The 23,259-nt window shown below is 35.3% G+C and overlaps 1 long non-coding RNA gene across 1 annotated transcript in view; it reads right to left on the reverse strand.

The window, feature by feature from the left end:
- Positions 1 to 23,259, reverse strand: part of LOC107518346 — a 391,518-nt gene that overhangs the window by 155,473 nt on the left and 212,786 nt on the right. The window lies entirely within an intron of this gene.

Genomic DNA, 23,259 nt, shown 5'->3' on the forward strand with positions numbered 1-23,259 from the left:
TTCATAGTATGATTATATTATATCGCTTAACCATTGGTCTGTTTTTGGAGACTCTGATTGCTTCCAAATTTCATAATTTTAAAGAATGCTGCTGCAAATATCCAATATGTAGGTATTTTTCTGTATTTTAGATTTAGGGTTGGATAAATTCCTAATGGAATTACTGGGACAGAGGTTATATATATATTTTTAAGACTCTTTCCACAAGAGAACTTTGCAAATTAGACAATGTTTTATTTCAGCAAAATATGACAAGTCTGAAATGACAGATGATCCCAATTCCCAGAATTTCACTGCACTTAAGATTCGGGGCAATCATACTCAGCTGCTCTTCTGCATTTGGGGCATAATATGATGGACTGATTTCTTCCTTTACGATGTTTTTGACTAAAATAAATTTTTTGAAGTTTTTTTTTTTTTTCCTTTTTCCATAGGAACAAAATATTCTTTTTCCATAGAACTTGAGATTTGGAGTCTCCACTGATTTTTTAAATGTTTCTTTGAGGGTGGAGTATGGAACATTTTCCATTCCTAAATACAGGAAATGGATTCTACAGAGTGAAGACTTTTTTTTTTTTAATTTGAGAACTAACTATACCTAGAATTTCAATCTCTCCCAAAAGGATTTAAGAGTTTGAGTATTATATCAGAAAATATGAAGGTTTTGCAACCAGCCTCACTTATAACTTGGAAAGCGAATCCAGGTTTCATCAATTAATTGCTTGTTGTGTTACTTGAATTACCTCCCTCAAATTATTTCTCCAAGTTAAAGATACTTCAGAAAGTCATGGGAAAATGAATAAATATCTGAGTAGATATTTTAAGTAAACAAAATATGTAGGTAAAGCAACCAGCATAGTATATATATCTCTATTTAGTCTAAGAACCTCTGAGGTCAGAACCTGGGGCATATATATGGTTTATTCTGGAAGTGATCTTCAGGAGCAGGAGGGAAGTTTCAGGGAAGAGAACAGGGAAGAAGAAAAAGCTAGTACAAGGATGTTATCAAGATGGTCACTAGTGCAAATGACTGGTGCTTGACCTTCAGGTCCTAAAGTACCAGGAAGTGCAATTTAGGACTCTTTGCCGAAAGAAAAAAAGGGAGAGGTATCTATTAGAAAGCATTTATCCCCCACTAACCAAGGATAATTTTAGGGCATGTATTTCCATGTTGTATATATTTATTAAGGAGTTCCTGCAGCCCTCAAAGAAACCCTCGGCAAGATAAGAGGCAAGGTGCCTCTGGTTGCAGCTGCACAAAGCTAGTCAGAACTGGTTACTACAGCAGCAGCTGAACAAAAAGATGCAGCTCACAAGGATTTTTAGTGACGTACAGGATGAGTCTGCGTTTGTTTCCTGTTGCTGTTATGACACATTATTACAAAATTAGTGGCTTGAAACAGCACAAATGTATTATCTTATAGGGCTAAACGTCAGTAGTTCAAAGATGGCTCTTACCTGGCTAAAATGAAGGTGTCGGCATTGCTGCATTTTTTTCTGTGACTCTAGGAGTAAGTCTGCTTCTTGCTTTTGCCAGTTTCTAGAGGCTATCCTCATTCCTTAGTGCATGGTCCCCCTCCAACGATGGCACCACTCTGATCTCGCCTAGGGCATTATACTTTCTAACTGTAGCAACGCTAACTCTCCCTTATAAGGACACTTGTGATTACATTGGGCCCACCTGGTAATCCAGGATAATCTTCCCATCTCAAGATCATTAATCACATCTGTAAAGCCCTTTTTGCTATTTAAGATAACATCTATACAGTTTTTACAGATTAAGACATGGACATCTTTGGGAGCAGGAGGGAAGTTTCAGGGACGAGAACAGGGAAGAAGAAAAAACTAGTACAAGTATCCAGTATAGGAATGTAATAAATGTGTGTTAGATTTTTCTCTTCTAGCTGACCACTGAGTGTCCATTCCCTCCACCTGACACAAATTTGATTAAGTCGCGTAAATAGTAAGTGGATAGGTAGAACCACAAATTCATATCACCTGGTTGCAAATGAATTGATTTGGGGGTCTTAGCAATCAACAACTCACAGGTGGATGTGATAATGAATAGTGTGGGGCTGATGCACAGTGGCTGGTGTGATTCATAGCTGAGTGAGAATAAGCCGATGAGAACAAGGAGAAACTTCACCAAAAAGTCAGTACTAGAAGACCCAACGAATTTCAGATTCCATTTCCAATGTGGTTATACTAAATTACTTTCAATTCACAGGTAATTGAAATGTACTGTTTTTAAATTATCAAAGACAGATAACTTTGAGTAAAAGATAAATTTGCTGAATCTATAAGACATTATCATTCATCTGGAATCTTGAATAAACACAAAATGAGAAATATAATTTGGCATGACTTTTTAACAGAACAAAACCTCGCTCAGGTTCTTTGTGAAATCTACACTTAAAAAGAAGATCTAGGTGAAAATACAATGTAATTGCTCCAAATGGAATATTTATTAAAAATATATATGTTTAAAAAAATAAAATAAACATCCACATAATCATCATTCAACTTGAGTAAACAACACATTGTGGTACACAATTGTACAAGGACTTGAAAATTCCCAGGCTTCTCTCTGATCCCATTCCCTACCCTACTAGCTAATAGCAATCACTATTTTGAATTGTGTATTCAATATTTCTTTTCTTTCCTTGGTTGTTGTTTTCAAATTACCTACATATTCCTGAACAATACATTGTTACCATTTCATATAAATATGATGTTAATGAGTTCTTCAATCATATTGATGTATGTAGCTTTTTACTGATGTATATTAATTCATTGCATTAGTAAATAATAATTATTTATCTACCCTCTTGCCAATGGAGTTGTTTCCTCTTTGGTGTTGTTGCTTTATTTTTTGTTTCTCTCTTGGCTATTACAAATTAACGAACATGCTTGTATTGACTCTCCATGCACATGTGCAAAAATTTCTCTAAAATATAAACCCAGGAGAGGAATTGCTTGTTTGTAAGATAGATTGGTGTATCTTAAAGGTAGGAGAGAATTCTAAATTGTTTTCTAAATAGAGTGCAAACTGTACATTCACCAAAAGTCATGTGAGTTCTTATAATCTATATTTGTATAAAAACCTGATATTAGCAGACTTTTAAATTTTGGCCATTTTAGGAAATACAAAATGATGTATTTTGTAAAATAGTTAAATGTATAAAACTTATTTTTTGGGTAGTACTTTTGTGTCTTATATATAAAATCTTCCCCTTCACCAAGGTCATATATTTTCCTATATTATCTTCTAAAATTTGATGGTTCTTTTTCGAATTTGAGTGTTTAACTGGGATTGATTTTTCTATATAGAAAAATATAAATCCAACTTAATTTTTCCTAATATAGGTGTCATCTTATACAGTATGAATTAAGTGGTCTCTTCTTTACCCGACGATATGCACTGAAAATTTTATTATATATTATTTCTGTATGGGTGGGTTTCTGTTGTTTTTATCCTAATTTCATTGGTTTATTTGTCTGTCCCCAAATAACACTATAATTTTAGCTACTAGTGCTTCATATAAAAATCTTGCCATCCAATAGGTCATGTCCTCCAATTTCTACTGCCCTCCACCTCAAGAGTATTTTTGCTTTTCATTAAAATTTTAGAATCAATTTTTCAAGGTGCACAAAAGCCTGGGTAAGATCTTCATAAGAGTAGACAAAATTTGAGAAAACTTGACAGTTTTAAACTTTTGAATCTTTCAATTCATAAACATGATATATCTTCCCATCGGTTTAGATACTTAATACTTTTAAATTAAATTTTATAATTTTCTTTAAGTTTTAACAGTATTTTTAGATATTTTCTTACATGTATGCATATGGATGGATATTTTATTGTTATTATATCATTTAAAATGTTCTAACTTAATGATAATGCACAGAAATAGGATGAATTTGATAAGATGATATTGTTTTGATCAACACTACAAAATTTACTGTTCATATCTAGTAGTTTATTAGTATATTCTTTGCACTTTATATAGAAACAATCAGTGTATGTGTGAATAATGATGGCAAAACTGTCTCTTCCTTTTCTATATTTATGCCTTTTATGTCTTTTTATTGTTCTAAACTTCCAGGAAATCATTAAAAAGAAGTGGTTATGGTGAGCCTTTTTGTATCATATATATTTTAATATTTTTCTATTAAATGTTCCTCTGATTCTTGTTTTGTTCATGCATATTTAATTTTAGCGAATGCTTCTTTTATACCCATCGAAAAGGTTAGGCATTTTCCTTTTTTAATCATATGCTAATATTATGAATTTATGCTAATTTATGTTTTATATTAAACGTACTTAGCAGTGTGGGAAATTCTAATCATCCATGATATATTACATACGTTTAGATAATTGATTTATTTTGTCAATAATTTGTTAAGGATTGTAGCATGTGAGTAGAAATATTCCTATTTCTTCTAATATCTTTAATTCTAATATCGAGAATGATAGACATTAAAAAGTTTGTGTTGTAAATGGAGAGTAAGTCTACTTAAATGAAATTGAAATTACTAATGTATTCTGATTTCTACGACCTAATTTTAATTTATTTTCCTGCTTTTTCAACTGTTCTCCATTCTTGCTTCCCTTTAAAGTGATTTTTTTCTCTATTCTTTATTTTTTAAACTTCTCATATGTGGAAATTATACACTTATAACTAACTTTGCATATAATTATACACCTTATAGAATAGTAGTGGCTACTCTAGAAATGTTTTATTAACTGTCTTACAAAGCTTAAAATTATATACATTTTTCCTCTGCTTTTGAACCCTGGTAAAATATTACAACATTTAAACTCCAATTTCCATCTTCTTCAAAATTATATGCTATTTTTGTTTAGTATTTTAGTTTTATTTTATTTTTATAACCTTCTAATAATTATTTTGTATATATATGTAGTTATTTTTATTTATATATTTAATATGTATAAATCTCTTTATATGTCATACCATTGCATATTATTAGACCTTCCAAGGGGTAATTTTCCTTATTGAAGGAAATGCCAGTTCTGTAATTTTCTAACTATGTGACTTTAAGCAAATTACTTAACCCTTTTGTGTCTCAGTATCTACTTCACATTATTGTTGAAATTATATTAATAGACATATGTAAAGCACCCAGAAAAGTGCCTGACACATATTAACAGATACATTATTTTTATCCCCATTATTATTACTTCTATATTAGGGAAGACTAGGATTTGCTGCAGTAGCAAAACAAAATCCTAGTGCTTTACGAAACAAAGTTATATGTTTTTGATTTTGTACTTCTCTTTACTTCCACCACATGTCCTATAAGAGTTGACTCCATTTCTATTGCTTGTCAGTTTTGCTCCATGACCTAGGCTGACAAAGAAGACACTCTGTAGAATACTGGCAATCATCCAAGAAAAAAGAGAGTACTGGAGGGTCTCATTGAGAATTAAATGCTTAGCCCAGAAGAAGTACATGTCAGTTCCCTCACAAGTTATTGGTCTAAATTGTTCACATAGCAATCCAGGAGGTATAATATTACTATTTGCCTAGAAGTCAGAGAGTTCAAAATATTCAATGATCAACAGAAATAAATAATATATCATCTTTTATAGTTTCCTTATAGTTTTGACTTGAAATTTTACTAGCTTAATTTTATGGATTCCTATTTTAACGTTCTTTCAGCCTCTTAGGAGTTCTCATTTTCTAGCTGCTTCAATGATATATTCAAGAATTTTGTTTTACATTGTCTTTATTTCACTATTCACTTTCAATGGCTTAGAGAAACTGACCAAGGCAAAAAAAAAAAAAAAAATCACAAAACCACCTGTCTGTGGTAGTTCTGTTGGTTTAATGTCAAGAGAACCAATCTCATACTATTTTTCACTAAATAACTCTATAACCATAGCAAGTCATTTTCCTTCTCTGGGTCTGCCTTCCTTAAAGAATGTAGGTTTGCATAAATGAACTTTAAGGATATGCCCCAATATATTAGTTTATTTCACTGAAGAATATGTATTTTATGATAGCTTTTAACAATCTCAAATTCCAAACACAGTATTCCTTTTTCAATGGCAGGCCTGTTGCCACTTGAGGTTTTTCATAGCAGCTCTTGACTCAAAAATGCTATCGGAGAACAAATTCTTATTCTCTTCTTGCATCCTGTAGATGTGCAATATAAGTATAAAGAAATGTTAGAAGAGAAAAGCCCTTTGCTACTGTGTAGTTCCTTTGCTGCTCTGTGAATTCAAATAGTCTTACTTCCCTCTTGCAACACTTGCAACAGAGTACATAAAGTAGACCAAAACATTCCTTATAGAACTAGAAAACTAGAGGAGGCAATTTGGTACAGTTTAATTCAATCTTCAAAAGAGCTTTGGTCTGTATCCATTAAATTTCCTAGGCCCTCTCTGCCTAACCTATATGCCATGGTAGAGGCCAAAGTGAAAAGAAAAATACAATTGACATCATTTTGAAATACCACCATGTTTTTCAAAATATAGGTATTTTCTCCTCATGATCCCATTTAATCCTCACAACAATCCTTGTAGGTATCATTATATCCTTTTTTGGATATGGAAACTGAAATTTACAAAGGATAATTAATAGGTTCAGGACTTCCCATCTGAACTACATTGTCTGATGAAGGTAAGAGTCACTGTTAATGAAATTACATGGGAAATATAAATCTAAGTAAACTGAACTCCTCGACTTGCAATAATAAATAGAGAATTTGTGGATGAGGAAGGAGCTCCTCTGTCAAGATGAGACAATGCATAGCATCCACAGGAACTTACCGTACCCTCCAATGCTGCAGGAGTGAAAGCATAGCCTTTGAACTCAGGCAGGTTGTGATTAGTGTCCCAGAGCTAAGGATGAGACTTGTTGCAAATTTCGTTTCTTTTTCTTTCAACTTCTTTTAGACATAATTTTGGGTTTAAAGAAAATTTACAAGAATAGTACAAAGAAATCCTCTATACTTTCTTCCAGAGTCTTTAAATGTTAACACATTTTCACATTTGTTTTGTCATTCATATACATATACACACACATTTTTTTCTGAAGCATTTGAAAGTAAGTTACAGACATGACGACCATTAATAATTCAAAATGTATTCTCTAAAAAACAGGGCATTCTGTTATATAACCATAGTACAATAACAAAACCAGGAAATTAACATTGATCTAATTCTATTATCTAACCAGATTGCATTCATATTTCTCTACTTGTCCTGACGTTGTCCTTTATATCAAAAGAAAATCCTAGGTCACATGTTACATTCAGTCTTTGGCTTTCATGACATTGGCATTTTTGAAGAGAACAAGTTAGATATATTTTAGGATGTCCCTCATTTTTTAGTTTTCTCATGATTAGTTTCAGGTTTTGTATTTTTTACAGGAATACTCCAAAGATGATGCTGTGTCCTTCTCAGTACATGAGAACCATAATATTGTCTAATTCATTTGTAAATAATAATTATTTTATAAGACAAAACTTTTGAGTCTAAGTAAATATCTTAGTCTCATCAATGTTTCACCCATTAGTTTTATTATCTATTTATGATTTTTTCTCTCAATCAGTGAATACCGTGATGTTTTCCAAATGGTGATTTTTTTCTCTAATTTCTTCAATCCATCATTTATTAGATGGAAGAGGAATAATCCAAGGAAGAGCTTTTGCTACTTCCTCATTTATTTATTTGCTTATTTATTTATGCCATTCTGTATATCTGTAGCGAGTTCATTTTGCAAGTATCTTAACCTTCATGAGCCTCGGTGCTTTCTCTGTAAAATGGCAGTGATAATATTAACCATCTGGATTTGCTGCATAAATTAAATAAACTAATATATGTAAAGTTCTCAAAATCATAAGCATTAGATAAATTGGAGCTATTTATATAAGTACTAGTAATTATAGTCTGACTCTGTTCCTATAGTGAGAAATTTTAGATGTCATGTTCTTTCAGTACTTTATGATCTTGGACTAGCCATTTAACCTCCCTTGGTCTCAGTTTTCTTACCTATAAAACAATGAAGTTCAGTCAAATGGTTTCTAAATTCAATTACAGTTCTCCTGTAAGAAACTAGGATTCAGTACCTATAAAACATTTGTATATAAATTCATTTTCTTCCAAAAAACTGGCAAATATTCTGTAATAACTTCACAACATGAATATCTTCCATAATTTTTCCAAAATTTCAAAGGATATGTATTTTATCTCTAAGTAAACAATTTTTTGTGTTGCATTTAATCATACTTTACATTTTAATAATATTAGTTGATCCCAACTATTTTCCAGCTATGCCAATGATTTTTTACAAAATGTGAAATAGCTAAAGACAGATGGCTTGCAGCTCCAACTGTTGGGGTTTATTTTCCTCTGCCAGAAATGCCCATGATCCCTCAAGGAACTGTGTGGCCTCAGACCACCTGATGACTCTGATTTGCATGTTGGAGTAGGAAGAATTCAAACTTAAAAAATTTCTTTCTAAAATATATGTCTCATCATGAAGTGTGACCAGTATATAGCTTGGAAATATTTTATAGGTAGTCTTGCACAAGACTTTGTACATTGTGGAAAAGAGCTTATTAATGGAAAGCTAATAAATGGATTAATCTCATTAGTAAACATTTCCCATAGGAGAGATTGTCTAGCATAGTGGAATAGACTTGAATTTTGAATTACCAGGGCTTAAATCTTACTTCTTACTAGTCCTATGAACCGGGTCAAGTTAAGTTCTCTGAATTTCATTTTTTTCTTATGTCAAACTAGAATTAAATGACAGGTCTCATAGAGATATTTTGGAAAGTAAATAAGTCAGTTTCAGTAAAAGCACCTATCATATGAAGGGTGCTTAATGTGTTCGATAAGTATGAAAGAAAAAAAAAAAGAACCCTAGAATAAATAAGGTCCAGGATGGCAAGAACAACCATATTTAGCATTTTCTATTAACTTGAAAATTAGACAACATCTTTGACTTCTTGTCATCCCCAACACATTAAAAATGTCAAATATTTTTAGTTTTCTCTTTAAATCATTTCCTTAACCCATAATCTCCAAATAAGGAATCATCTTGGATGTAAGCACAAGGGCAAAAAATGTTAATTCTCAATTTTTCACAGTGCTTTATAGTTTATAAAGCTCTATCCTTCATATATTATTATCAAAACAACTCTGTAATAATGAAAGAACAAAGTAATGAATTGACTTGCCAATGTTGGTTTTAAACTCAAGACCTTTGATTCCAAAGCTAACATTTATTGCACTGCATGCATTAGACATGCTGAATGAACTTACATATAATCACTGGAAAGTATCAGCAATAAGAATAACCCACCTACAATCCTAACGGAAGGAAGGCAAAGAGAAAAGAAATATGGGTGAACTCTCAGAGCTGTTAAGAAGAGGGAACAATCATCACCTGAGGGTCCTCTCACTTCTCTCTTTTGGAGAAATGGGAACTGTTCAAACATCAATCAGTAGACAAGGAAGGAGCAGCCAAGCCTTGGCAATCACCACCTGATAATTGAATTTTCTGAACTGAGGTGTTTGTTATGCAGAATTATTTATACATAAATTAATCATCAATACTCTAAGTCAGGAGTTCTCAGTCTGGGCCTATTCTGACTTTTGTCAGGACTGGGTGGGATTTGGGAGGTGCTACTAGCATCTAGAGAGCAGAAACAAAGGATACTATGAAATATCCAACAATGTACAAGACAGCTCTCCAAACAAAGAATTTTCCAGTCTAAATGTCAATAGTGCTGAGGTTTAGAAACACTGCTCTAAACGTGTTTTCTGTTACTAAGTTTTGCAAGCTGTATTTCCAACTGGCAGATCTCTGCTGTTTGTTTGTAAAGGACTCCCACCAAAATGATCCATGGCCTAAGAGCCTCAGGCTTTGCTTAAAATAAAGAGTACTTGTGGGTTCAATTTGGTTGGCCTAAAACTTTAATGTTTACCTACTGTGCTCAAAACACTAGGCTAGGCACTATTGAGAAATATGCAAAATAATTGTAACATGTTTCATACCCTTCAGGAATTTATAATTCATTAAATGTGGAACTTTCCTGGAGAACAAGAACCATATATTCTCAGTACCTATATAGTAGGTATTTAATAAATATTTACCAAAAGAAGAGAAGCATCTCTGTAATGTTTCAAGATTTCCCCCAATTTCCTCAAGTCCCACATCCAACTTCTACTCCTTTTGTCTGAGGACTTGCCTTACACGTGATAGAGAAATTTGAGGCCACCTGTATGAGTCAACTTAGGCGCTGCTTGCCCTTGTTTATATTTATATCTTTATTCCCTCCCTTCTTCAAGTCTTGCGGCCAACCCTCTGTTCCATTTGTTTCTTTAGGTCATGTTTTAGATGTGACTTGATCAATAAACTAATATCTAATTTATGTAAAGGACACGATTCAGCAGTCATGATATAGTAAGTGTTTAATAAATGTAGCTCTTATATTCTTTCTCCAGTTCAAGCCTCTTCCATCCTGAAACATAATATGCTTTTAACTTACATCCATCTTTATTTTTCCCTTTTTCTTTGAGCCTACTTCTCTGTTTCCATTTTTTTAAAATTTCCAATTCACTTAGCACTCTTAAATCTGATTCTGCCTGTACAATTCACTGAAATTGCTCTTAAAGATGATGATCTCCATGTTGCAAAATTCCATGAACCAGTGATTATTAAACACTTTGAAGCATGTGCCCTTTCCTACAAAAATGACCATGTGTATCCAGACATGAAAACTTTTCATAATATTTTCAAAGGATTGACTGACATATCCATTGACCCCCAGTTTAAAAGTACTACAGTTAACAGAACTGAGTCCTCACTGGAGAGCTCTGTTTCCTTTAATACTCTTTTATCTCCAATGGATGCCTGGGGCCAAAGAGAAGGAGACAATTTACTATTATTTCTTGAGCATTTATTCCTTGCCAGATGCTGTGTAGGATACACACAGAGATAACAGAACAAGATCTCTATCCTCAGAAAACTCACATTAAGTGTTGTCTGAGGAAGGAATAAGTAGCTTTGAGATTTCAAACCTACATGCATGGGAACATGGTACTGGCGTTCATTAAAAAGGGGAATCAAGAAAGGCATCTATGCTTACCAACACCACTGGAAAAGAGAACCAAAGAAAAGGATTGATATGACAATTCAAGCGCTAAGTTTGGCCTTGAACATATTGTTATTAAGGATAAATAAGAAAGATATACAGGGACAGAAATGGGTGACGAACAGGGTGGGAGATTTTGACCTGCTGAAGAGAATCTGAAGCGCAAATTTGACTTGAATTAGGGCTCAATTTCCATGAGTTTTTTTTTTTTTCTTTAGATAACCTCCCAGAAAGAAATACAAAATTCAGTATTTGGGTCAGAAATTCAAAATGTAAGCAGTTATAGGATTGTGGATAAAGCCATGCTCGCTGGAATCAGACTGATGTGATGGACCTAAACCTAGACGCATAATATGCCATGGCTGAGACCTTGTGCAAATATGTAACTTCCCTAAGAGCTAATTTCATCTGCCAAATGAGAATAATAATAACACCTAACACATTATGTTGAGACTATTTAGTGAAATAGTTCTTCTAGGGGACTTAGTACAATATATGGTACATAATGAAGAATGACTGAATTCTAATGATGTCATTATTACTTTTACTCTTAGAATTTTGTTTTATTTAATTAAATGTCCATTTATAAAATCTTGAAGACAAAGATGCCAAATAAGCAAAATTCTCCCCAAATAAATATGTTTCTTACTGTTTAACTTTATAGTCAGGAAAAAATGCCAAAACAATCTTTGTATTTTGTAAACAATAATTTCCTGGCATCAATTTCTTTAAATGTTCTGTACTTTCATCTATATATAGGATGATGGGAATTTATCTCCAGATTTATGAACCTAAGGCTCTCAGAGTCCCTCAGTTATGAAAAATATGAGTTGAAATTAATGAGGCCAATCGAGTCTTTAATTCATTTGTTCATTCAACACACATTGAGTGCTTTCTATATGCCAGGCACTGTAATAGGTATTGGGAATGGAGAATAGAAAAGATTATAGCTTCACAAAGCTTACAACCTAGTAAGGTCATTAAAAAGTCATTATACTAATGTATAATTACAAACTCTGATTAAGTACCATGGATAAAAAGTACAGTGAGTTATAAAATCGTCCATTAAGGAATTCAAACTCTTTGGAGTTTCAAAGAAAGCCTCATGGAGAGATGATATTTGAGCTTTGATCTGAAGAGTCAATTGAACAATAGGAGAGGAGGTGAAAAATTTTTCAACCATAAGAAAACAGTATGTGTTAAGACACAGCACAAAGATGCTGCAGTGTAACTTGGAGAAAGAGAAAGAAGGGAAAATCAATTTCTACAACTTAGTAGATGTTGTGGCAATAGAGGAGTACCACTTAGATCTCCACTCAAAAGAAGTTTGTCTGAGAAGCATGGTTAACTGGTGCCTCCAGCCAACACATTTTGGTTCCAGCAAAGTGTTTATATTGAGTCAAGGTTTTTACCAGGCTTCTCCTAACCGACGACTAAGCACGACAGGGGTACTAGAGCCAGGTCATTCCCACTAGACATGAGACACCTCTAACAAGCAACCTATACTTAGAAGCTTCCCATCAGCCTGGCCAACATTTTCTCAAAATTACTCTGTAGTCTGAGACTCTTCCTATTTTTCTCCCTTCCTTTCTCTTCTTGTAGTTTTCAGATATGTGCATAGAGATTTGAAGGCACTGTGCCTACTTCTATTCTCTTAGATTTTATCATTCGCACACTTTAGATCAATCCATAATGTACCGATTTCATCTTACGATGTACTGCTCCTAAAGCCATCTGATTTAAAATTCGTGGCTCTGACATAATCCAGCCCAGAATGGGTAGTTCTAGAGCATGCTCTTTTGGCACCACATGAACAAGCTTTGTGTTTTTACTAGGACCAAATAATACATAAGGAACTATTTATCAAATAGATCTGGTGTGATTTAATGTGTACTGATGACATGACCTTACTCCAGAACCTCAGCATACTATTCCGTGATTCCCCCAAGAGGACTTAAAATGAATTCTATATTACATCTTTTTCCACCACTGACACTTACAATTTCATACGCTCTGCACAAGCAACAGTGTTGCTTGTACTGCAGCCTGAATCTCAAGAATGACCTCAAGGCCATCAAGAATGCATCGATGAGAGGACCATCAGCATCGCTAAAATGTGCAGGGGTGGCCCTCTAGAAAAGCCAATGCTGACAGCAGAAGAGTAGTCTCAGAGCTGGGCTCCTTAATACTTACGGTCATAATGGAGCTATTACTTCAGGTGACAGTACTGAAATACCAGAAGCCATGCCCACTGTGACCTGAGCATTCTCTTCCACTAAGATGTCTTCTTAGGTACACACTAGTAAAACCATCAGCACTTATAGTGTCATCTGGTACCAGGAACTCTCTCTCCTCCTTTATTCCACTTGGAATGGGTTCCTCGTTGCCAACTAGTCAGTGAGTGAGCCAGGTGCCAAATTGCTGTTTTCTCAGAACACTCTTGAAGCTACCATTTTTTTTTTTTTCAGTTTAAGGCCTCCAAGAAACAAACACCAAAATGGACTTGACGAACAAGGGGTACACTGGCGAAAATGTGTAGCTTCAGTACAGCCAAATTCAGACTGTACTGAAAGATAGTAGAAAGAGAAAAATCTTCATTCTGAGCTATGAGCAGTGAACCTGTTCATCTACATTATGTAGAAGAAAAAGTGGCCAACAGTGAAAATATATACATCTTCCTGGGCTAACAGTTCATCATATAATCAGATCATAAGGACCTTAATGGCAAGCCTGGAAGATTAGAAACAGGGAGGTCTGGGATAGAGAGGTAAGTGAATGGATATTTGTGAGATTGCACAGAGTATGAAGTTTCTTTTTATCACATATTAAAGCACACCAAAAATATCAACCATGAAAGAAGCATTGAAGAACAGTGTAGACAAAACGATTCAGCCAGTTGACATAAGCCAGCCTTTCCAGTCAGCCACCCTGACTTATATGGTGAACACATGAATGGAGCAGCCACAGAGACAGAAATGAAGACCAAGCGTGAGCTAATCTACCTGGATTCTCCTTTACCAAGGCTTACCTAGCTTCTTTTGACTCTGAATATACAACCCAACCAGCCATTTCATAGTGAGTTAATGAAACTGGATCCCTTCCATCCTAGATTGACCAGCAATCCATCCTTCTAGGGAGACATCTATTCTATGGGCCTAATTTACAGAGCTTTAGCCAGTACTGCAGTCCAGGGACTACTGAAATGTCTGATTCACAGGCATGGAACGCATCTGACAAGAAATCACTTTATGGTGAAAGGGGTTAAGAAGTGAGTCCATGACCATGGGACTCGGTTGTTGTATAGAGACAAAAAGCAACTATAAAACTTTTAAGTTAATTTTTTAAGTTAATTAGCACTGATTTACATAGCTTTGAAACTCAGGTAAGAGCTGATTTCTTGAGTTTGAAATCTACAAGAAGGCCAGCAGGCAGAAACCCTCAGGATTTCTGTATTGCAGTCTTGAAGAAGAATTCCTCCTTTAATTTTCTTCTCTCCTTTTCCATTTTACTATAAGCAAGGAGAAACTAGTAGGCACCTCCAACACTTTGCTGAAAAATCTCCTCAGCTAACTACCTGCATTGATCACTTATAAGTTCTACTTTCCACCCAATAGAATAAAATTCATCAAGTCCTCTGCCACTTTACGACAAGAATTGCCTCTCTTCTGGTTTCTAATGACACGTTCCCCATTTCCATCTGAGACCTTACAAGAAGCAACTTTAACATTCAACCTTAACATTATTCTGCCAATAATCTATCTCTTCAAGATAATGACGATTTTTTTCCTATCAAGTCCCTCAAAATTCTTCCCTTCTCTACCCATTAGCAGTTCCGAAGCTGCTTTTAGGTATTTGTTACAGCAGCACTCTACTTCCTAGCACCAAAATTTACATTAATTTTCTAAGGCTGCCGTAACAAAGTATAAAAAAAAAAGGGGGTAGTGTAAAATAGCAGAAATATTTTGTTTTATAGTTCTGGAGGCTAGAATTCTGAAATTAAAGCACTAGAAGGGCCGTGCTCTCTCGCTGATGGTTCTATGGGAGAATTCTCGCCTGACTCTTCCAGCCTCTGCTGCTGACTAGCAACCTGTGGTGTTCCTTGGCTTATAGATGCATCGCCCCAGTCACATGTTGCTCTTCTCCTTGTGTGTCGTCACACTGCTACCTCTGGATTTGGGCCCACCTTGATGACTTCATTTTAATTAATTACTTCTGTAATGACCCTCTTTCCAAATAAGATCACATTGTGAGGTACTGGGAGGTTATAACATCAACATACCTTTTTTTTTCTGGGGGTGGGGAGCAATTCAATCCACAACACTGTATAAAAGATAGTAGTTGCTCGTGCTACGAATAATGCCCAGGCTTATTTGGACATGCAAATCTTCTGCAAGACCACTCTACATTCCCAAGCCCACAAGTTGAAAATTACTAGTTAGTCAAATCTCCCTCATTTCATAAATGCAGAAAATAAAGTAAAAAATCAAACCCATATATTTTGACTTAAAATCCAGACTAATTCTATTATATGACTCTACTCCACTCCTCACCTATACCATTTGAACAGAACAGGTTACAAAGAGGTCTGTTTTTCAAATAATGAGAATACTTGAATAGCTACTGCACCATTTTCCTGAACATTACAAGTCTTTGATTGGATATAAATAGTTTTAATTACTTAAATTTATTTTAAAAATTAGTGCTTTAGAGTTATATCAATCAGCTTAAACTAAATTACTATTCAGTACTAGAAGGCCCCAAAATTCTATTGGCTTTGGATGACAAAGATGTACTCTCCACTCTCATTACTTGTCTATTGTGTGTCATTTCAGGCTTTGTTTACTTTATCTTCATGCAATTATCCAGACTGAAGAGCAGGCCCTTTCTGGGGCATAGAGAGAGGAAAGGAAGGCCCAGGCAGATAGCATTCCTAAGATTGAGGCTAGGCCAGGAAAAAGAGAAATCACTCTGCCCCTCTTCTACCAGCTTTATACACACCAAAAAACAAGCAACAACAATATATGAGTAAAGTGAAAAGGCCTTGCACAGGTCATAAGGAAAAATAAAAAATGAGGATAAAGTATGTCCATTGAGAAAAACCCTTAAGCACCCCAACTCCTGTCCTACACACCAGGAATTTTTAGAGGAAAGCCTGGGGTTCTTTGAAGGTAAAGATATCAACAACAAAACTCAAGTCCCACTCAAATCCTAACTAGATTTTTTTCAAAGCCCCAAGTTATTGACCTGACAAGATGCGTGTTAGTTGCCAGGAGTAAACAGCATTTACACAAGTCTCTGATTCTGCATGCGATGTCTGACATTCAATTAAAAAACTACAAAGACATAAAGAAAACAACCCATTGTTAAGAGAAAAAAAACAATTTGACAATATCAAAATCAGAAAGGCTCCAAGTGTTGGACTTTGAAATGACTGTGATTAATATGTGAAGGATCTAGTGAAAGGGTGGAAAATATATTAATGTTAGTGGAAAATTTCAGCAGAGAAAGGGAAATCATAAGAGGCAAATGGCAATGGGAGAAATTTTTAAAAATGAATGTACTGGAGATGAAGAATTTCTTTGTCAGGCTCATTATTAAATTTGACACAGTCAAGAAAAGAATCAGTGAATGCGAGGATACATCAACTGGAAATTTCCCATAATGAAACATAAAGAGAAAAATGTGAAAACAAATGAAGCACATAGGAACAAACAGAAAAACAGAACGGAGTATCCACAAGCTATGTGACACCATCACACAATCTGGCATATATATAATTAGAGTCTTAGAAAGAGAAGAAAGACAGAAATAATGGTGCAGAAAAAATATTTGAAGGAATAAGGCCAAGAATTATGCAAAAAACAAAAAAACAAAAACAAACCCACAAATGACATCAAACCACAACTCCAAGAATCTTGGAGAAATGGAAGCGGGATAAGTACTAAATAGTCCATTTTGCTTATCCTCTCAAAAATTATGATATAGCCAAAATAAATATTCATATTTTTATTGATGAGCAAAGATTGAGTGTTTTGTCTACATTCACATAAGTTGTATGGAGGCAGAACTCTGAAGATAACTAAGGTCTTCTTTTCTCCATCTACTCCACCTCTCCTACATACTTGCTGTACAATCATGAAATTATTAGCTAAATCTCATTTCTTCCTTTAAAAAAACCAGTCTAATAATAAAGGGTTGTTTTTATAAAATATATTTAGAGAACCTAGCACCAAATTTGGCAAACTTCTGCATGCTGTGGTTCCTGTGACAGGGCTGCAGAGACCTCTGTGAATCTACTCTCTCAGGGTTATGAGCAACAGGTGAGGACGGATTCCTTCTACTCTTAGATTTTCACATTTATCTATAGTTTCTGTTCCTTATCATGGCTGGAGGAGTGGGGGATAGGACAAGCCTTCTGTGGTGACTAACTTTTGTATTTTACATTCTTCAAATGTTCTCTTCCCTTGCTTGGAGAATCATATTTTTCTAGTATATGTTTCTTAGGGGCTAGGATGGAAAAGAAGTGTTGGGGAAATCTTCTTTTTGCTCTTACCCTTTTTTGATATCTTTCTTTTTCTACACCTAAACTGGTGATTTCTGAAACATAAAAACAATAATTTTATTTATTTACTTACTTACTTTTCATTTTCTTCACTGACATTCCATCTTTACATCAATACTTGCTCTTATTTCTTAGCCTGAATGGGAGAATATCACAGGGTTTAATACAAACACACAAGAAAAAAGAGAAATAAAACTACACCAGTATATCACATACTATTATTATCATTATTGATAAATTATAATTATTTTAATAAACAAATTTTATTATTCCTAAAAGCAATTTATCCCTCACTGTATACATAAAAGCCAAGTAAAGCATGCTATAGACACTCTGGCAATCATCTAGCAAGCTCGTTAATCATTTACGACATATCTCCTGTATCCTTCTGGGTCCTGATTCCTGCCCATTAGCCTGGAGACTTTGTATCTCTTAGTTTTGGTTTTCTCGCCTTAATTCTAAGAGTTCTTATTACTAATCCATTGACTCTTCCCTCTTAACTGTCTCAACTAGAACACTGCATCCTTGTTCTGCCCCCAAGGGATTCAAAGCTCAGCACAGATTCTTCATAGCAAACAGACAGGTTCTTTTCAAGTTGGGTAATAAAAACATTGCAGGGGAACAAAGATTCGACTTGCTCCAGCCAAAATAATTTCTGTCTCTCTCTCTCTTTTTCTTTTTCTTTCTCTCATTAAAAAATAAATCTGTTCCAAAGTATGCAAACATTTATTGTGAAACATATTTCCCCTTTTTGTATGAAAGAATATAAACATGCAGGCTGACATATGGGCCCATGTGTTCCTTCACCAAGATGTGATGAGACTAGGAGCAGCATATGCGCCAGGTGATGAAGAGTTTGCCACAGTGCGGGTGGGAGTGTTGCTGTTGTGTTAAGCAGGTGCACAAAAGCCCACGTGAATAGCAGGCCCTGTGAAATGAAATTGTGGTTACTCAGACCCACAGCGCTAACACAGGACTACTGAGTTCAGATTCAACTCTGTTTACTTCGCGCCTTCCAGGTGAACCTAGTGGACTTCAGGACTTATTAAGTTACAGAAATCATCTTGCAGAATGGAAATCATACCCACATGGTTGGGAGTTGAGGAGGTGAGCTTTCTGTAGTGGATGTTTTCAGATTTTAGCATCATAAGAATCACCTGGAAGGCTATTAAAACACAGATTGTTGGGCAAGACCTCCCCACTTCCAGAGTTTCTGAGTCAGCAGTTCTATGACGGGGGTGTATAATCTGCGCTTCTAACTATTCCCAGGTGATGCTGCTACTGCTGGTCAAGAAACTACACTTTGAAAAGCACTTTTCTAGCATGTAACACACAGTGTTGAAGTCTAAAGCCTTGACAGACTATGAGACATCATTGCTATTAGTCAAAGCCACGAAAGCCACAGACGTCATTATGCTCAAAGAGGCAAGAGCAGGGTAGAAAACTGGATACCATGCCAAGAAAGCTGGAATGGAGCTAGCATGAAGAACCAAGTCAAAGAGTTTGAGGTGATTGCTGTGGGCATATCCAAACTTCCCACAGTGCGGTTTGAATGACTGCTAGAGATAGAAAGTTGGAATGGGTCCATCAGGGTTAAATGTACATAATTACAGTGGTCAGGGCAAGATACCAGTTTTTGACTTTTGAATGTTTCGTTTTTGCTGTTCCTTTCTTTGTTATAGAGTAAACTCAAATTTCACCAAAAGTAAATAATTCAAAACAGAAATGGTCATTCTTTATGTGTGTTGATGTGCATGTGTTTTAATAGTAATAGGTGAGACTCCTTTCAACTCTCATTCAGATTCTTCTGAGTATGAACACTGGATTGACTATGGAGGAAGGAATAAGTATAGGACTAAAAGTAACTGCCCTTGACTTTGAAGATCTCATGCTCTAGTGAGATATGCCTACCCAAGTCATTCAGTGAGAAGTGGCAGTAACAGAGGGAGGAGGGATTAAGTAATTCTAGTTTGAGAGAAGTGGTGTTCAATAAGGAAGAGGTGACATTTAAGTGTACCTTAAAGATGAGCAGAAATTTTATTGGCTAGGACATTTGAAGAATGACCATTTTTTTTAATATGTGGAAGGAAAAATATTTTCTTATTCCAGTAAGGGAATAATATTCTACCTTAGACTCATTTCCATCTGTATTGGAAGAAAACATTTTAAAAGACTTTCAAAATGAAGGTAAATGCATAGAAGAGGAGACAGTGGAAAAAACACATTTTGCAAATGCAAAAGATTTTCCTGAGTAAAAAACATTTTGTTTTATCCTAATCTCTTTTCTGCTTACAAGGGAGCATTTCATTCAAAGCTGTCAAATTTCCTGAATTCCACCATGTGTTTGCACAAACTTCTTCCAGTCAGAATGTAAAACAAAAAAAGTTTTGTACCTAAGGGGTATCTTTTTTTATTCCACAAATAGTATATTGGTTGGAAGAATTTGTTGTTAGGATTAATAATTGTTAAATACAATAATTGTAATGTGTATTGCTTTATAATTTCCACTAATGGAGTAATATTAGCCTGCTAGGGCTGCCATAACAAAACACCATAGATCGGGTGGCATAAACAACAGATATTTGTTTCTCACAATTCTGGAAGCTGAAAGTTCAAGACCAAGGTGACAGCAGGGTTGGTTTCTGGTGAGAACTCTCCTCCTGGCTTGCAGAATGTCTCCTTCTGTGTCCTCACATGGCCTTTCCTCTGTGCACATGTGGAGAGAGAGAGAGGTCTCTGGTGTATCTTCTTTTTCTTATAAAGACACCAGTCCTATCAGATTAAGGTCCCACCCTTATGACTTTATTAACCTTAGCTACCTTTTAAAAGCTCTATCTCTAAATATAGTCACATTGGGAGTTAGTGCTTCAACATATGAATTTGGGGGCAGTACAATAGTCTACAATAGGACTGTAAGCTCCTAAAGGAGAGATACCTTATTTACCTTATTTTATCTGTCTCCTGCATTTTATAGACTATTTCCTAGTACATGTAGATCATTTGATTAGAATGTAACTCACATTTACTCTCTCATTGAATGATCCTAACAACATGATGAGATGGGGAGAACTATTTTTATCACCTAAATTTACACATTAATAACCATGGTTCTCAGTATGTATATAGTATGTACTAGTTATTGTTTTCAGTTCTGCATTAATTAACTAATATTTTTCTTATGATAATAATATGGAATTGAAGCCCAGAGAGGTTAAATAATTGCCCCAGGAAGATACCTGGTGAATGGCAGAACCAGTTTGGATAAACTCCAGTAGCCTGGCTCCAGGGCCCACGCTCTTAATAATTATATTACATGTCCTGCCCTGAGGACTACAGAAATCATGATATGACCAAGATTTCTTATTTTGCACCTATATTCATTTCCTAGGGCTGCCATAACATGTTACCACAGACCTGATGGCTTTAAACTGCAGAAATTTTATCTCCTACAGTTCTATAGGCCAGAAATCCAAAATCAAGATGTTAGCAGGGCCGTACTCCCTCCCTAGGCCCCAATGGAAAATCTGCCTCTTGCCTCTTCAGCTTCTGGTGGCTCCAGGCCATGTGGTTTGGCATGTAACTGCATTAATCCAATTTCTGCCTCAATCTTTACCTGGCCTTCTCTTCTCTCTGTCTCTCCTCTGTGTGTCTCTTACAAGGATACTTGTCATCATACTTAGGGCCCACCTGGTTAACCCGGGATGACATTTTTCCAAATAAGTTCACACCGATAGGTTCCAGGGGTTAAGTGAGGACATATCTTTTGGGGGACTACCATTCAGAGCACTATAGCCTCAATGGCAAGCAATGAGTCAGTATATGGAGTATTAGTAATACATACTCTGCCTAGCATTTCTTTCCTAGAACTTTTCATCTTGCCTCCTCCCCAATCTCATCCAAATGGGTAACATGGTTCTCACCATGTGAAATAAACCCACTAATTTGAATCAATCCAAGATGTACCTTCCCTAAGAAGTTTTGGCTGGGGTCAAGAGAGAAAATCAACAGAAACATTTTTTTTTTTTTTAAGTTCAGTTTTGTCTTGGCTGCCATGTTTCCCAGCAGGGCAGGTACAAGCATGAGGCAAGCAAGGCACCTGGGACACACAATTTAGGGGTCAGCACTTGCAGAGCTCTGAAAGTGAGGGCCTCACTAAATTTGGGGCCCAACGTGCCTCACTGCCTCACCCTAATTCTGGCTCTATTTCCCAGGATGAGCACCAGAGGATTAGAGGAGACCGGTTTGGAGAGAGAGTAAAGAGAAGAGGGGAGAGAGAACATAAATAGACCTGCAAAGAAAAGCATTCATGATAGAGTCCTGATGGCATTCAAGCCACTGGTTCTAGTATTTTTGATCCTTAGTGGTATGATTTCTGCAATTTATTTCTATGCTAGTTTCTATGTTCCAGTGTCCATATTAATTAAGATATTAATTCATATATATGTATATGTATACTTTTTTTTCACTTAAACTTATTTGAGTTAGGCTTCTATCATTTGCAACCAAAAATAAAATCCAACCAGAAAATTAGGTCTTTTAACTTTTGATCCTTGCTTTCTTGTTATTTCCCAAGATGAGGAAACTGAGGTAAAGAAAACATTGTGATTTCTGTGAAGCCACAGTACATATTAAAAGAAGAAACCCAGGTCTTCACACGTGAATATATATATATATACACACACACACACACACACATGCTGTATCAGGTTATCTCTCATAGATATGAAATTGGTTCTCTCTTACATTGCTTTTTCATAAAATATCTTTTATTTTTTCAGTATGTAGACAAGTAGATGTTTTAGTTGATAATTTAAGAAAATCTGTATGAACATCAACAATTATGCTATGCCTTTAAGAGCTAAATATATTTGGTTATTTTACCACATACGAAGTAGCCCAGAATGCTGTGCTTTCATTATTCTGCTGCTGATTTTCATCATCTTTCTTCTCTTCTCATCGTAGCTTTGAGTACTTACTGCTTCTAATATGACATTGTCAGTATTTTAGAGAATCAAAGGGGAAAAACTAGCATAGACTAATTAACACTTAATTTTTTAGCTTATCAAAAAAATATTACAGTTACCTCTGTAAACTCTTAATCTCACCTCAAGGAGCCCTCTTGTATCAGACAGAAAATAAAATGTCCTAAGTAGGACCACCATAACACGATGCCTCCTCCTCCTCCTACCAAATAGAAACTTTAGTAGGAAAAGAAAAGAAACAATAGAAAATGTTGAATGAGGCTAATTTTCTTTAGTTTCATTTGCTGGTTAGTTTATACTGTGGATGGGTTCCCCTCTTGTCTATGGGAACCTGCATCTTTGAAGTAAAAACAATAACTGCCATTTGCTGAATGCCTGCTTTATCACAAAAACTTTACACAGACTATCTCATTTAATCCTTACCAGGCTCTATTTAAAGATTAACAGCCCCATTTTATAAGTAAGAAAACTCTGTTTCGAGAGAACAAGTAAGTAGGTTGCCCGATGCCATGGACCTAGAGAATGAATGGTAAAGTCAAGTGAGACCTGGTGCCTGTGTTCCATTCATGGCACCCGGCAAGG

The sequence above is a fragment of the Rousettus aegyptiacus genome, unplaced genomic scaffold, assembly GCF_014176215.1.
Source record: "Rousettus aegyptiacus isolate mRouAeg1 unplaced genomic scaffold, mRouAeg1.p scaffold_m13_p_1, whole genome shotgun sequence".
Taxonomy (NCBI): domain Eukaryota; kingdom Metazoa; phylum Chordata; class Mammalia; order Chiroptera; family Pteropodidae; genus Rousettus; species Rousettus aegyptiacus.